The 15,489-nt window shown below is 41.3% G+C and overlaps 1 non-coding gene across 1 annotated transcript; it reads right to left on the bottom strand.

Moving 5' to 3' along the window:
* Positions 1-13,861: 13,861 nt before the first annotated feature.
* On the bottom strand, positions 13,862-13,965 carry LOC138070587 (U6 spliceosomal RNA). The gene has a single exon (XR_011144160.1). It is a non-coding gene; the product is annotated as a U6 spliceosomal RNA (small nuclear RNA).
* Between the last annotated feature and the right edge of the window lie 1,524 nt (positions 13,966-15,489).

Consider the following 15,489-nt stretch of genomic DNA (forward strand, 5'->3'; position numbering starts at 1 on the left):
TAACATTGTAGGTTTGTCATCGATTTTGGATGGTTATAAGCTTAGGTTGCCTCTGAGATAGCCAGACTCAAATGGTATGGCCAATGAATTGAGAGGGGTATCTGTCTGATACTCCCTCCACTGTGTGAGGTCAGAACCTAGCCTCATTGTGAACCAGAAGCTGAGGAAGGGTTTTGATCCTGAGAGGCTGAGATTAGGGTAGGGAGGTCTCACTGGAGGTGAGTGGATTCCCTAAGAATCAAGGAGGTCGGCCTATGAAGTCAGAACCAGGCAGGAATCTCAAGCTTGCAGGAGTCAAAGGCAGGATCCATCAGATATGGAGTCAAGACAGGGCCAGGCAGGGATGAAATCTAAGTTAAAGCAGATGAGACACAAAACCCAAAGGGTTAGCAGTCTTGTGTAAAGACCCAGATCACCTATAGGTAGTGTTTGTGACTCCATTTTGCACATCAGTAGATTAAGGAGATTTGCATGGGTTGGGCTGGCTAATCACAGCAACACAAAGGGTGACAACTTACTGAGCTGCTGCCACAAAGAAATTTATTAAAACAGAACAAGGAGGACTTATCTTTTTAAAATAATAATAAAAAATAAAATGAAATTAATTTATTGACTCTTTGTATGTTCCTGACCTCTTCTAAAAAAAACATGACACAACCTGCTTCATTTAATACTCATACTTTGAGGATGGTATTATTCCTATCCCTATTTTCCATTTGAATGAAAAGAAAAACAATCATAGAGAAGTTAAACAAATAGCCAAGAGTCCTACTGCAAGCAGGAGATGAAGCTGGATTCAAAACCAGATCATCTGTCTTCAGAGCCTTCCAGCTTGACCATCAGCTACACCATGCAATAAAAGTCTTTTGCTATTAATAGTATTAACATACCTGACCTCCTTAGGGAAAGTGTTAGTCACTCAGTCGTGCCTGACTCTTTGCAACCCCATGGATTGCAGGCTACCAGGCTCCTCTGTCCATGGGATTTTCTAGGCAAGGATACTGGCATAGTTTGCCACTTCCTTCTCCAGAGGATCTTCCCAACCCAGGGATCAAACTCAGGTCTCCTGCACTGCAGACCAGTTGAGTGACCAGGGAAGACCAACCTCCTTAGGGTAACAATCAAATAATTCCTACAAAGTAGTTAAAAGCACAGAGCTGGGACTTCCCTGGTGGTCCAGTGGTTGAGAATCTGCTTTGCAATTCAGGGGACATGGGTTCGATCCCTGGTTGGGGAGCTAAGATTCCACATGCCACAGAGCAACTAAGCCCATGCACCACAGCTAGAGAGGCCATGGGCCAAACAAAATGTCCCAAGGGCCACAAGTAACACCCAACACAGTCAAATAAATACATAAATAAATATTTTTTATAAAACCAAGGCTAATAGGAGGTCAAATATTTAGACTCAGAAACTGTGAGAAGAGGTAAGGATTCTAAAATCATCTAGTCCAACCTCCATGTCATATGGATAAGTTACTTGCCCAAAGTGACTGTCATTGAGACCTCATACTCATCCATACCTGATTCTCCATTCCTCTGCAAACACACAGGAAGTTCACACTTTCCAGCCCTCTGGCAGTCATTTCATTGGTCAATGGACTGGAGATGGCATTGACGGGTGTCATCTCTGGATTGAAGTATTAATGTGGAGGCATTTGAGAGCAAGTGTGAGTTCTCCATGATCTCTCTGCTGTGGTGACCCTGGAAACTGCATATCCCCCAGGTTACAAGATCTCCGAAGCACCATTTGGAAGAAATCTACCTCAGAGTCCTCAGACAGGAGTGTGCTTTGCATAAAGAAGTAAATGCCTATGTGTTAAGCAAATAAAGATTTTACCCCGGCAAAGACCCCCATCCATCATGATTAACACAGCCACCTGATTAAATCAGCTAATAACACTGACTCCTTATCCAAATTATAAATCCTCTTTTAGAATTTCCTTCAGTCCAATAAATGCCATGAATCAAGCGGTTTTACATCCACATATAGAAAATTGAAATTGAAATCCTATCTCACAATACTCACACAGATTAACTCAAAATGGATGAAAAGTTTACACATAACATCTGAAACTACAAAACTCCTAGAAGAAATATAGGGAAGATCATTGATCTTGGCAATAATTTTTTTGAATATGCCCCCCCAAAAAAGCACAAGCAACAAAAACAAAAATCAATAAGTGGGACCAGAGCAAATGGAAAAGTTCCAAACAGCAGATGAGACAATCAACAAAATAAGAAGACAGCCTACAGAACAGGAGAAAATATTTGCAAACCATATGTTAGATAAGAAGTTAATATCCAAAATATAAAGAACTCATACAACTCAACAACCAAAAAACAAACAATTCAATTGAAAAATAAGCTGAGGAAATACATAGATGTTTTTTTCCCAAAGACATCCAAACGATGAAAGGGTATATCAAAGGATACTCAACATTTTGAAATATATTAAAATTTCTCTAATTTAGAGATCACATTTCATGTACTCTCAACTCTGTTAAGTCACTTCAGTCGTGTCCGATTGTGTGCAACCCCACAGATGGCAGGCCACCAGGCTCCCCCGTCCCTGGGATTCTCTAGGCAAGAACACTGGAGTGGGTTGCCATTTCCTTCTCCAATGCATGAAAGTGAAGTTGCTCAGTGGTGTCCGACTCTTAGCGACCCCATGGACTGCAGCCCATCAGGCTTCTCTGTCCATGGGATTTTCCAGGCAAGAGTACTGGAGTGGGGTGCTATTGCCTTCTCCAACTCTCAACTCTAAGACATGGCTAAAATGGGGAGGAAATATAAAAGGCTCCCAGGTCATCAAAACTTATGAAAGAAAATCCATGCATTTTATACCACAGGAAAGTCTCTTCAGCTCATGCAGGGCTTGGTGATTTTTAATTTACATAAAGTTCTAACCAACCACTCTTTGTCTTCCAATCACAGATTGTTTCTAGAAGCAGGCACACGGGTAGCAAAAGTGATAGCTGAAAGAGGGCTCAAATGAAAAATGACTCAGTCTATGAAAATAGTCAGTGATCAGAGAAACAGCTTGAGTCATTTTTGTTTAATAGTCTGTAAGTCAGCAGAAGAATGTGTACCATATTTGAAAACATTTTCCTCCAAGATTTTTTTTTAAGTTTGGGGTTTAAAAGAAAGAACTTCATGTTTTAAAGCTATTTAAAAAATAAAAATGAAGTGGAGACAAAAACAAACAAATCTGTTTCCAAACGCTACAAGGTTTTATTAAGTTGGGATTTGGGGAATTTTTATTTTCTGCATTTACTTAAACATTTAATTTTTGTGCTATGATCATGTATTATTTTTGTGATACAAAGCTAATTTTTTTAAAGGATGAATGTAGGGTATGAAAAAGTCATGCAGAGTAACTAATTCAACTAGGTTAAAAAAAATGGTGTCAACCCTGCTAATCTACTCTTGGACAAGGACATGCTTAATTGTGTCCAACTCTTTGCAGCCCCATGGACTGTAGCCTGTCAGGCTTCTCTGTCCATGGGATTCTCCAGGCAAGAATACCGGTATGGGTTGCATTTCATCCTCCAAGGGATCTTCCTGAGCCAGGGATCAAACCAGCATCTCCTGTGTCTCCTGTATTGCAGGTGGATTCATTATTCACTGAGCCAATCCTCAGTTCAGTTGCTCAGTTGTGTCCGACTCTTGCAGCACACCAGGCCTCCCTGTCCATCACCAACTCCCGGAGTCTACCCAAACTCATGTCCATCCAGTTGGTGATGCCATCCAGCCATCTCATCCTCTGTTGTCCCCTTCTCCTCCTGCCCTCAATCCTCCCAGCATCAGGGTCTTTTCAAATGAGTCAACTCTTCACATCAGGTGGCCAAAGTATTGGAGTTTCAGCTTCAACATAAGTCCTTCCAATGAACACCCAGGACTGATCTCCTTTAGGATGGACTGGTTGGATCTCCTTGCAGTCCAAGGGACTCTCAAGAGTCTTCTCCAACACCACAGTTCGAAAGCATCAATTCTTCAGCACTCAGCTATTCTTTATAGTCCAAATTTCACATCCATACATGACCACTGGAAAAACCATAGCCTTGACTAGATGGTCCTTTGTCAGCAAAGTAATGTCTCTGCTTTTTAACATCCTGTCTAGGTTGGTCATAACTTTCCTTCCAAGGAGTAAGCATCTTTTAATTTCATGGCTGCAATTAGCCAATCTTAGGCATCATCAAATGGAAAACACCACTGAAAACAGTTTTTTTTTTTTTTTTCCCCTTGGAATCATGAGGCAGACAGTGCTCACCCGACTCCATCTTGGTTGAGCTCCTAACCAACCAACCCATCAATGATCGGATCATGTGGCACTTTTAGAAAAACTAAGGCATCAACTAGTGTAGTCAGGTCTAATGGAACAGAGCAGGTTCTACCTGCTTATTAATTTCTCTAATCAGTAAATAGGCTGAGCTGCCTCTTCATGCCCAGGTGAGCTAAACCTTGCATGCATCATAAGAGATCAAAGTTATCCTGAATTTGATAAGGATATTGGTGTTTTCCTAAAAGGACAGGTACCGCAATGTGGTGTTGGAGAAGACTCTTGAGAGTCCCTTGGACTGCAAGGAGACCCAATCAGTCCATTCTGAAGCAGATCAGCCCTGGGTGTTCTTTGGAAGGAATGATGCTAAAGCTGAAACTCCAGTACTTTGGCCACCTCATATGAAGAGTTGACTCATTGGAAAAGACTCTGATGCTGGGAGGATTGGGGGCAGGAGGAAAAGGGGACGACAGAGGATGAGATGGGTGGATGGCATCACCGACTCGATGGACGTGAGTTTGAGTGAACTCTGGGAGTTGGTGATGGACAGGGAGGCCTGGCGTGCTGCGATTCATGGGGTCGCAAAGAGTCGGACACGACTGAACGACTGTACTAACTAACTATCCACAATGTGACATAGGGCTGTGACCATTGCCTAACAAATAAGTCCACAGATAAAGACAGGATGGAAGATTCATATTTTTTCCATTCCAGTGTGCCAATTCCCAGCTTGTTATATTCAAAAGATTTAATTACTGAGGTTTAGCCTGATCACTGACACATTTAAAGAGATGCCAGGGTAAACAACTGGTCTGTTTATATCAGTGCATTCTTGCTGAACATCAATCAGCCTTAGTGAGTTTCTTTTTAAAAGCTGGAATTATGAATTGGCTGAGGAACTATTTCTTTCAAAAACCAAACAATTGAGCTATAAGCCTTTTAAACAGAATGAGTAGTCAACCAAAAAAAGAAAAAGGGCTTCCAGTCTCACATCACACTGCTGAAAAACTACCTCAAAATATCTTGAAAGAGACAGGCCACCAATAGCAGGATATGTAGGCCCTTAACAGCACAATTAAAGGGAGAAAAAAACATGGGAAAATTGGCGTGATGCTCCTGACAGGCCTGCCAGCACTGCTGGGAGAGGACATCTCTAGCCAAACCACAATTCCTGCCATAATGAAACTGAATTATGAAACAAAGGAAAACATCTTGCTCTAGTTTAAGCAGGTCATAAGCCAAATTATCCTTGAAAAGTCTTTGCAAGGAGAAAAAACAAACCCAATCTGTAGAGGAGAAAATGAGATGCTAAGCGATGCTTAAAATCTTGCCCAGGAAGGAGACTGCCTACATCATATGCACATTGAAGGTAGAAGTAAATACGTGGACATGTTTATCAGCAACTCTCCCAAGGATTGAGGTGTGCTTTAGCTGACTGAAACTCAAAGACATCTGCAAGACAGGTGCATCATAGCAACACTGGTGTTGAGGAGAAACTGGGATCAGTGAGGACTGTCACAGTCAGAAAGTGCATGCCCATCTGAAGGGGATGAAAGGCCAGTGTTGACAGATTTTCTCATTTTTTTAATGAAAAGTCAGTAGGTAAAGTATAATTGATCTACAACGTTGTGTTACTTTCAAATGTACAGCAAAGTGATTCCATTATATGTATACACATGCAAATACATACATATACATATTTATCAGATTCTTTTTAATCATAGCTTATTACAAGATATTGTATATAGCACCCTATGCTCTAACAGGTCCTTGTTGTTTATCTATTTTATATGTAGTAGTGAGTTTGTTAATCCCAAACTCCTAATTTCTCTCTCCCCTCCCTTCCCCTCAGGTAATCATAAATTTCTCTTCCATGTCTGTGAGTTTGTTTCTGCTTTGTTAATATGTTCATTTGTATCATTTTTTTAGATTCCACATATGAGGTATCATGTGATATTTGTCTTTCTCTGACTTCACTTAGTATGATAACCTTTATGTCCAAAAAGCCAGTGATGTCAATATTTATCTTAATTTCTTGATTTCAAATGCAGGCAAACAATTCTGAATAAATATTGTACCATTATTTAGGTCAACACTATGTGTGACAAACTTAACATATGTCAACCACAAGTTGCAACTGCCAATTTAATCCATTGCTTCCTTTATTCAAAATTATTTTCTGAAATACACTCACAGACATAGAAAATAATAAAAATTAAAATGAAAAACAAAAAAAAACTAGTCAGATAAGGAAGGGATGTAGAGAGAGGTTGGGGTTAGGAGATGTAAGCTTTTATGTATAGAATGGATGAACAAGGTCTTACTGTATAGCACAGAGAACTATATTCAATATTCTATGATAAACTATAATGGAAAAAATATTTTAAAAAAAGAATGTATATATATCTAAATCACTTTGCTGTATAGTTGAAATTAATACAAAATTGTAAATGAATTATACTTCAATTTTAAAAATTGGTAATAAGGAAAAAAAGGATGCTGAAAAATATTTTGGAAGCTAAAAAAACATTTTGGAACCTGGGGTTAGAGATGGACAACCATTTAAAAAGAAAGGTGGAATCCCATTTGGGAGGGAAGCAGAACCAAGGTGGTGCATGGAGGTGCCCGTGGGAATGGAAAGAGGGCATAATTTGGGAAGTATTGGTGACGATTGTCACCAGGATTTGACAATTGCTCAATGAGGGAGGTGAAGGACGGGGGAAACCAGACGTCACATTAATTTTTTTAAGATTGAGAGAATTTGATGCCACTAACCAAAGGAGATGAGGGAAAACAAATTGTTAAAACGGATTCAATTTGAGTACTGGCTATTCAGGCAGGTCTAAAAGCATTAGAATGAAACCTGATGTTAATGTTTGTGACTACAAGACAGAATAAAAATCTCATGAATATAGCAGTTCTTCCAAGAGTCTAGTAAATTGGAATTTTTAAAAAATGCATATGGGAGAGAAATAGACTTAATTTTCCCTAAAAGTATTACAACCTTGTTCAAGATTTCTGGCAGAATCCAGAAAAGGAAGAAAGGTGAAAACATGGTTGCCCAAGAGTGTTGTTTTACTTTTGCATAAGAAACACTGGGAGGAATGACTCCTGTTTTGCCTCATGGACCACGGCTGAGCAAGCTGAAACCTGATGTTCCACGTTCCATCTTCCAACTCTGTTCTGTGTCTGAAGTTCGCACTTAATGAGATACATGGGAAACTCCAGTAAATTATGAAATCTACTGTTCTTCTGCTGGTTGAGATAGGGTTTCACACAATAAAAGTGGGGTCTCAGTACAGAGGAAAGGGGCTGGGGTTTTAGCTCTTTCCTTGGAGTCACAAAGAGTTGGACATGATTGAACATGCACTCACATCAAATTTGCATGGAGAGGATAAATAACTGTGGTTTAGAATACGGGTTTGGCTCAAGATTTCTTAAGTTCAAATCCCACTACTGCCCTAATGAGAGGAAGTCACTTAACTTCTCTATGCTTCTAGTCTCTCATCTGTAAAACAGAAATAATCATAACCTCTAAAGGTTGTTGTGAGGATTAATTGAGAAACACATGGTAAGTGCACTCAAAAATTATTAAACAGGATTGCTTCACAATTACTCTTTTTGGTATAGATACTTTTACCAAGCACTAATGAATAATTCCTCTCATACTTTAGTCTAACCCATGAGATCTCCTATTTTCTACAACAAAAATTTCCCTTGACTTGGCATGAGTAGAGGAGGAACTTTAAGACCTGTGGATGAATTAATGAATTCTGTAAAGGGAATTCTCAGAGGACTCCCCACTCTGAGGTGTCTTTCCTGTATAGGAAGTTAGGCAGACAATTATTCATCCATAAAACAGAATGAAATAATGCCATTTGTAGCAACATGGGTGGACCTAAATATTATGCTACGTGAAGTAAGCCAGACGAGAGAAAGATAAACATCACATGATGTTGCTTACATGTGAAATCTAAAAATCAAATAAACTTATTTTCAAAACGGAAAGAGACTCAGACACAGAAAACAAATTTATGGTTACCAAAGCAGAAAGGGCAGGGGATAAATTAGGAGTTTGGGATTAACATATACACTCTACTATATAATATAGGTAACCAATAAGGACTTACTGCATAAAAACACAGGAAACTAATAACCTGTGAGGAAAAAGAGTCTGAAGAATGTGTGTGTGTGTGTGTGTGTGTAACTGAATCACTGTGCTATATACCCGAACCTAACACATTGTAAATCAACTATACTTCAGTTTTTTTTTTAAAAGCACACAACACAAAAACTGCTCCTACCGTGGCTGATTTCAAGCAACCAAAGTAATATTAAGTTGGAAGATCTATGCACAATCTGCTCCAATGAGCCAAAATAAACTTTTTCTTCAATAAATCATTGTCACTACACAAACCACCTCTCAAGCCACCAATGAGGCATTTCTCATGTATGGTCTCAGATGACACTGCTGTCCTGGGGCACACCTTTTGGAAAAGCTTGGGGGAAATTTCCTCATCTGAATGGGAAATTAGCTGAGAGTCACGGCCAGAAGCATCCTGCACTGCAGGGAGCCTGGGTGTCACAGATTCATCTCTTTAGGGTGACCTCACACATTCATGTCCAGTGACACGGGGTAGTTGTCCTCCTGATTTGGAGTCTTGATCCTGGGAATGGAAAACGGGCCATATCAAAATTCCTATTACAATTTTTTCAGGGATACACATTCTGCCCTGATGCCTGCCCTGAGAGATGGTCCACGTAAGCTTAGTTCCTCCCCATTCCTCTCAACAAGGTATTTGCACTCGATATTTGACATGTTCTCCACTTTTCTCACCCAGTGTTGACTTGTCCTTAGCTCTTAGCAGAGAACCAGGCACCTCCTCCTCTGATGAGGAATTGGAGAGACTAGCAAAGAACTCACTGCAGAAGGGCTTTGGAATGGTGCCTGTTTGGAAGGAGCTGCCACTGCAACGGCACAGGAGAGGCAGAGAGGAGCTACCCACATCAAGGTCAAGGGCAGCAGCCAAGAGGAGCTACCACATGTTCAAGGTAAGGAGCAGCAGCTGTGCTTTTCTGGAGCAGCCGTGAAGAGATACCCTATGTCCAAAGTAAGAGAAACCCAAGTAAGATGGTAGGCGCTGAGAGAGGGCATTAGAGGGCAGACAGACTGAAACCACAATCACAGACAACTAGCCAATCTGATCACATGGACCACAGCCTTGTTTAACTCACTGAGACTAAGCCATGCCATGTGGGCCACCCAAGACGGACGGGTCATGGTGGAGTGGTCTGGAAGAACATGGTCCACTAGAGAAGGGAATGGCAAACCACTTCAGTATTCTTGCCTTGAGAACCCCATGAACAGCATGAAAGGCAAAAAGATAGGACACTGAAAGAGGAACTCCCCAGGTGGGGAGGTGCCCAATATGCTACTGGAGCTCAGTGGAGAAATAACTCCAGAAAGAATGAAGGGATGGAGCCAAAGCAAAAACAACACCCAGCTGTGGATGTGACTGGTGATAGAAGCAAGGTCCAATACTGTAACAAGCAATATTGCATAGGAACCTGGAATGTTAGGTCCATGAATCAAGGCAAATTGGAACTGGTCAAACAGGAGATGGCAAGAATGAACTTCAATATTCTAGTAATCAGCAAACTAAAATGGACTGGAATGGGTGAATTTAACTCAGATGACCATTATATCTACTACTGTGGGCAGGAATCCCTTAGAAGAAATGGAGTAGCCATCATAATCAACAAGAGAGTCCGAAATGCAGTACTTGGATGTAATCTCAAAAACGACAGAATGATCTCTGTTCGTCTCCAAGGCAAACCATTCAATATCACAGTAATCCAAGTCTATGCCCCAACCAGTAACACTGAAGAAGCTGAAGTTGAACGGTTCTATGAAGACCTACAAGACCTTTTAGAACTAACACCCCCAAAAGATGTCCTTTTCATTATAGGGGACTGGAATGCAAAAATAGGAAGTCAAGAAACACCTGGGGTAACAGGCAAATTTAGCCTTGGAATGCAGAATGAAGCAGGACAAAGGCTAATAGAGCTTTGCCAAGAGAAAGCACTGGTCATAGCAAACACCCTCTTCCAACAACACAAGAGAAGACTCTACACATGGACATCACCAGATGGTCAACACCAAAATCAGATTGATTATATTCTTTGCAGCCAAAGATGGAGAAGCTCTAGACAGTCAGCAAAAACAAGACCAGGAGCTGACTGTGGCTCAGATCATGAGCGCCTTATTGCCAAATTCAGACTTAAATTGAAGAAAGTAGGGAAAACCACTAGACTATTCAGGTATGACCTAAATCAAATACAGTGGAAGTGAGAAATAGATTTAAGGGGCTGGATCTGATAGACAGAGTGCCTGATGAACTATGGACAGAGGTTCGTGACATTGTACAGGAGACAGGGATCAAGACCATCCCTATGGAAAAGAAATGCAAAAAAGCAAAATGGCTGTCTGGGGAGGCCTTACAAATAGCTGTGAAAAGAAGAGAAGGAAAAGCAAAGGAGAACAGGAAAGATATAAGCATCTGAATGCAGAGTTCCAAAGAATAGCAAGGAGAGATAAGAAAGCCTTCCTCAGCAATCAATGCAAAGAAATAGAGGAAAAGAACAGAATGGGAAAGACTAGAGATCTCTTCAAGAAAATTAGAGATACCAAGGGAACATCTTATGCAAAGATGAGCTAGATAAAGGATAGAAATGGTATGGACCTAACAGAAGCAGAAGATATTAAGAAGAGGTGGCAAGAATACACAGAACTGTACAAAAAAGACCTTCACAACCCAGATAATCATGATGGTGTGATCACTCACCTGGAGCCAGACATCCTGGAATGTGAAGTCAAGTGGGCCTTAGGTAGCATCACTGAGAACAAAGCTAGTGGAGGTGATGGAATTCCAGTTGAGCTATTTCAAATCCTGAAAGATGTTGTGAAAGTGCTGCACTCAATATGCCAGCAAATTTGGAAAACTCAGCAGTGGCCACGGGACTGGAAAAGGTCAGTTTTCATTCCAATCCCAAAGAAAGGCAATGCCAAAGAATGCTCAAACTACCACACAATTGCACTCATCTCACACACTAGGAAAATAATGCTCAAAATTCTCCAAGCCAGGCTTCAGCAGTACGTGAACTGTGAACTTCCAGATGTTCAAGCTGGTTTTAGAAAAGGCAGAGGAACCAGAGATCAAATTGCCAACATCTGCTGGATCATCGAAAAAGCAAGAAAGTTTCAGAAAAACATATCTTTCTGCTTTATTGACTATGCCAAAGCCTTTGACTGTGTGGATCACAAAGAACTGTGGAAAATTCTGAGAGAGATGGGAATACCAGACCACCTGACCTGCCTCTTGAGAAATCTGTATGCAGGTCAGGAAGCAACAGTTAGAACTGGACATGGAACAACAGACTGGTTCCAAATAGGAAAAGGAGTACATCAAGGCTGTATATTGTCACCCTGCTTATTTAACTTATATGCAGAATATATCATGAGAAATTCTGGGCTGGAGGAAGCATAAACTGGAATCAAGATTGCTGGGAGATATATCAATAACCCAGATATGCAGATGATACCACCCTTATGGCAGAAAGTGAAGAAGAACTAAAGAGACTCTTGATGAAAGTGAAAGAGGAGAGTGAAAAAGTTGGCTTAAAGCTCAACATTCAGAAAACTAAGATCATGGCATCCGGTCCCATCACTTCATGGGAAATAGATGGGGAAACAGTGGAAACAGTGTCAGACTATTTTTTGTGGCTCCAAAACCACTGCAGATGGTGATTGCAGCCATGAAATTTAAAGACACTTACTCCTTGGAAGGAAAGTTATGACCAATCTAGACAGCATATTAAAAAGCATAGACAACAAAGGTCTGTCTAGTCAAGGCTATGGTTTTTCCAGTAGTTATTTATGGATGTGAGAGTGGGACTATAAAGAAAGCTGAGTGCTGAAGAATTGATGCTTTTGAACTGTGGTGTTGGAGAAGACTCTTGAGAGTCCCTTGGACTGTGAGGAGATCCAACCAGTCCATCCTAAAGGAAATCAGTCCTGAGTGTTCATTGGAAGTACTGATGCTGAAGCTGAAACTCCAACAATTTAGCTACCTGATGTGAAGAGTTGACTCATTTGAAAAGACCCTGATGCTGGGAAAGATTGGGGGCAGGAGGAGAAGAAGACAACAGAGGATGAGATGGTTGGATAGCATCACTGACTCAATGGACTCGGGTTTGGGTAGATTCCGACAGTTGATGATGGATAGGGAGGCCTGGCGTGCTGTGATTCATGGGGTTGCAAAGAGTCGGACACGACTGAGTGACTGAACTGAACTTGGAGCTGGCTCTTGACATCTCTGCTTTAACCAATGAGCTCAGTCTCCTGTTATCCCTTCACAGCACAACTGTTTCCTTTTGGCAAAGATGACTGGGTGGGGGGCATGCCTTTCCTCATCTTCCTGCCGAGAACCTACTTCGCAGCATGTGGAAGCCGTACACAGAGGAAATGTGTGATATCGCTGTGAAAGCTGCAGAGTGCTGAAAAGGCATTAATTATCTTCACAGTGATCCCCCAGATGGAGTCAAGGGCTTAATTTATTTCTTCCTCTTAAACTTTATACACTCTTCTATTCTGGAACTTACTATTTAATGAGCATATGTCAATTTGGTGTTCAAGTCCCATTCTGTTCCTCCCTGTATCACTTGTACCATCCTAGAGTTTCACACACAGAACCCTAAGTTTACCAGTGATGCAACTGAGGCTCAAGGAAGTTCAAAGAGCTAGTAAGTTGCATATACAGGATGTGAATTCACATCTTTGGATTCCAGTTGCAGCCGTCACATCACCCTGACACAGGAGAGGTGATCAGTAACATGCCCGATAAGCCCTCCTTTTCTTCAACCCTGGCCTGATGAAAATGTTCCTCTACCACTCACACTCTATCTTCAAATCACCAGGCAGCTACTAAATACAAAAATCAATCAATCAGCTAGTTCATAGAGGAAGTGATAGGGGGCTGAGTGACGGAAATGGCAGGATCCTGAAGCTGGGGTTGGGGGTGGAAGTAAAGATGCAGGCGGCACAGAACAAGGCACAGACTCTGGGGCTCTCTGAGGGCAGAGGCACTTGCTGTCAGGCAGGCATATCACACCTCAAGGATAATACAGACAAGTGGTCTTCAAAAGCTATGGCTCCTGAAACCCCTAAAAGAATTTTCTACTTCCTTGTGTATTTTTTGAATTAATTTATATTTTAATTCAAGGATAATGGCTTTACAGAATTTTTTGTTTTCTGTCAAACCTCAACATGAATCAGCTATAGGTATACACATGTCCTCTCCCTCTTAAACCTCCCTCCCCATCCCACCCCTCTAGGTTGATACAGAGTCGCTGTTGAGTTCCCTGAGACATACAGCAAATTCCCATTGGCTATCTATTTTACATATGGCAATGTAAGTTTCCATGTTACTCTCTCCATACATCTCACCCTCTCCTCCCCTCTCCCCAGGACCATAAGTCTGTTCTCTATGTCTGTTTCTCCATTGCTTCCCTGAAAATAAATAAAAATATGGAATGCTTCACAAATTTGAGTAACATCCTTGTGCAGGGGCCATGTTAATCTCTGTATTATTCCAATTTTAGTATATGTGCTGCCAAAGTGAGCAGTCTGGTGTGTTTCAAAAGAGGACATCTAAAGCTCTCACATGCTGAAATACTTGGAAAAATTGTATTTTCTAAATTTCTGTATACTGTACACATATTTGAAATTTATTTTGGCCAAAACCTTAAGCAGAAGAATCTGTATGTTAGATTTACAAAAAAATATCCACAGACCTTAGTCAAACCCATTTTTATCAAATTGGGCTGACAAACCAGAATTACTATTAGAAACTATCAGACTTCAGTTTCAATTTCAATAGACATATTCATACATATTCATACACACACTTTATCTATGTGATAACCTTCTCACTCCTTCATTGAAACTCTGAAACAAGACACAGTACTTGGCACAAGTTTGAAACCTAGAGAAACAAGATGCGGTCTGTTTCTGCTTGCTTTGGGCTTACCAGGCTCCCTCTCTGGAACAATGTGCTCTGAAATCATGTCTGGGGTGATGCCCAGGAGATTTCTGTATGTCTTGAAACCAGAGTGAGACTATATGCCCAGAGTGAGGCTCCGGATGAGTAGAAGTTTGCCTTTACTTTCTGAAGCGGAACTCATATGGATCCTCCGGCAAAAAAAGTTCTTGGAAAGCAGTTGAAATGGAAGTTGAGAATCTGGAAGTTAATCCCCTTCGATGCTAACTATGCCTAGCAGCCCCTGAAATCTTTAGGTACCTTTACCTGCACTGCTGTGAACGATGCCTTCTAGACCCTGCTCTCACATCCCAAATTTCCCTCTTTCGTGACTCAGGATTCTCAAACCGGCCCCCTGGCCACTACTGCAGTGCCCATCTAGATTTCTCTCTCTAACCCTCTGTCTTCAGAACCTAGGCTTCAAATTCCTGATTCTCACCACCTTTCCTTCATTCTGGAAAAACGCCGTAACTTCAGGAAGAGAGATTTTAAAGAGACACTAAACCGATTTGTATGAAGGTATTAAGGACTGAGACAGCCTACCTAAATCTTAAAGTATTGTTTGCATTTTTCAAAGAAAAACTTGCTTACCAGAAGGAGTCTCCCATGGGCTGGAAATTCAGGTGAATATATGAGAAGCTGTGGGCACTGGGGGCTTCCCTCATAGCTCTGCTGGTAAAGAATCCACCTGCAATGCGGGAGACCTGGGTTGGATCCCTGGGTTGGGAAGATCCCCTGGAGAAGGGAAAGGCTACCCACTCCAGTGGGCACTGGGGAGGAAATATTTTAGGTTAATTCCAGGATGATTAACGACCAGTTTTGATCACTGTGCTGAGAAGCAGTAACTTGTTAAGTAGGGTCTGAGCCTGACAAGGGCTTTCCTGGTGGCTCATTGGTAAAGAATCCTCCTGCCAATGCAGGAGACACAGGTTTGATCTCTGGGTTGGGAAGATCCCCTGGAGAAGGAAATAGCAAACCACTCCAGTATTCTTGCCTGGGAAATCCCATGGACAGAGGAGCCTGGTAGGCTACAGTCCATGGCTTTCAAAAGAATCAGACATGACTTAGAGACTAAAAAATAAACTCGACAAGTAGCAACCCCCCAGCCCCT

Source organism: Capricornis sumatraensis, chromosome 23 (genome assembly GCF_032405125.1).
Source record: "Capricornis sumatraensis isolate serow.1 chromosome 23, serow.2, whole genome shotgun sequence".
Taxonomy (NCBI): Eukaryota; Metazoa; Chordata; class Mammalia; order Artiodactyla; family Bovidae; genus Capricornis; species Capricornis sumatraensis.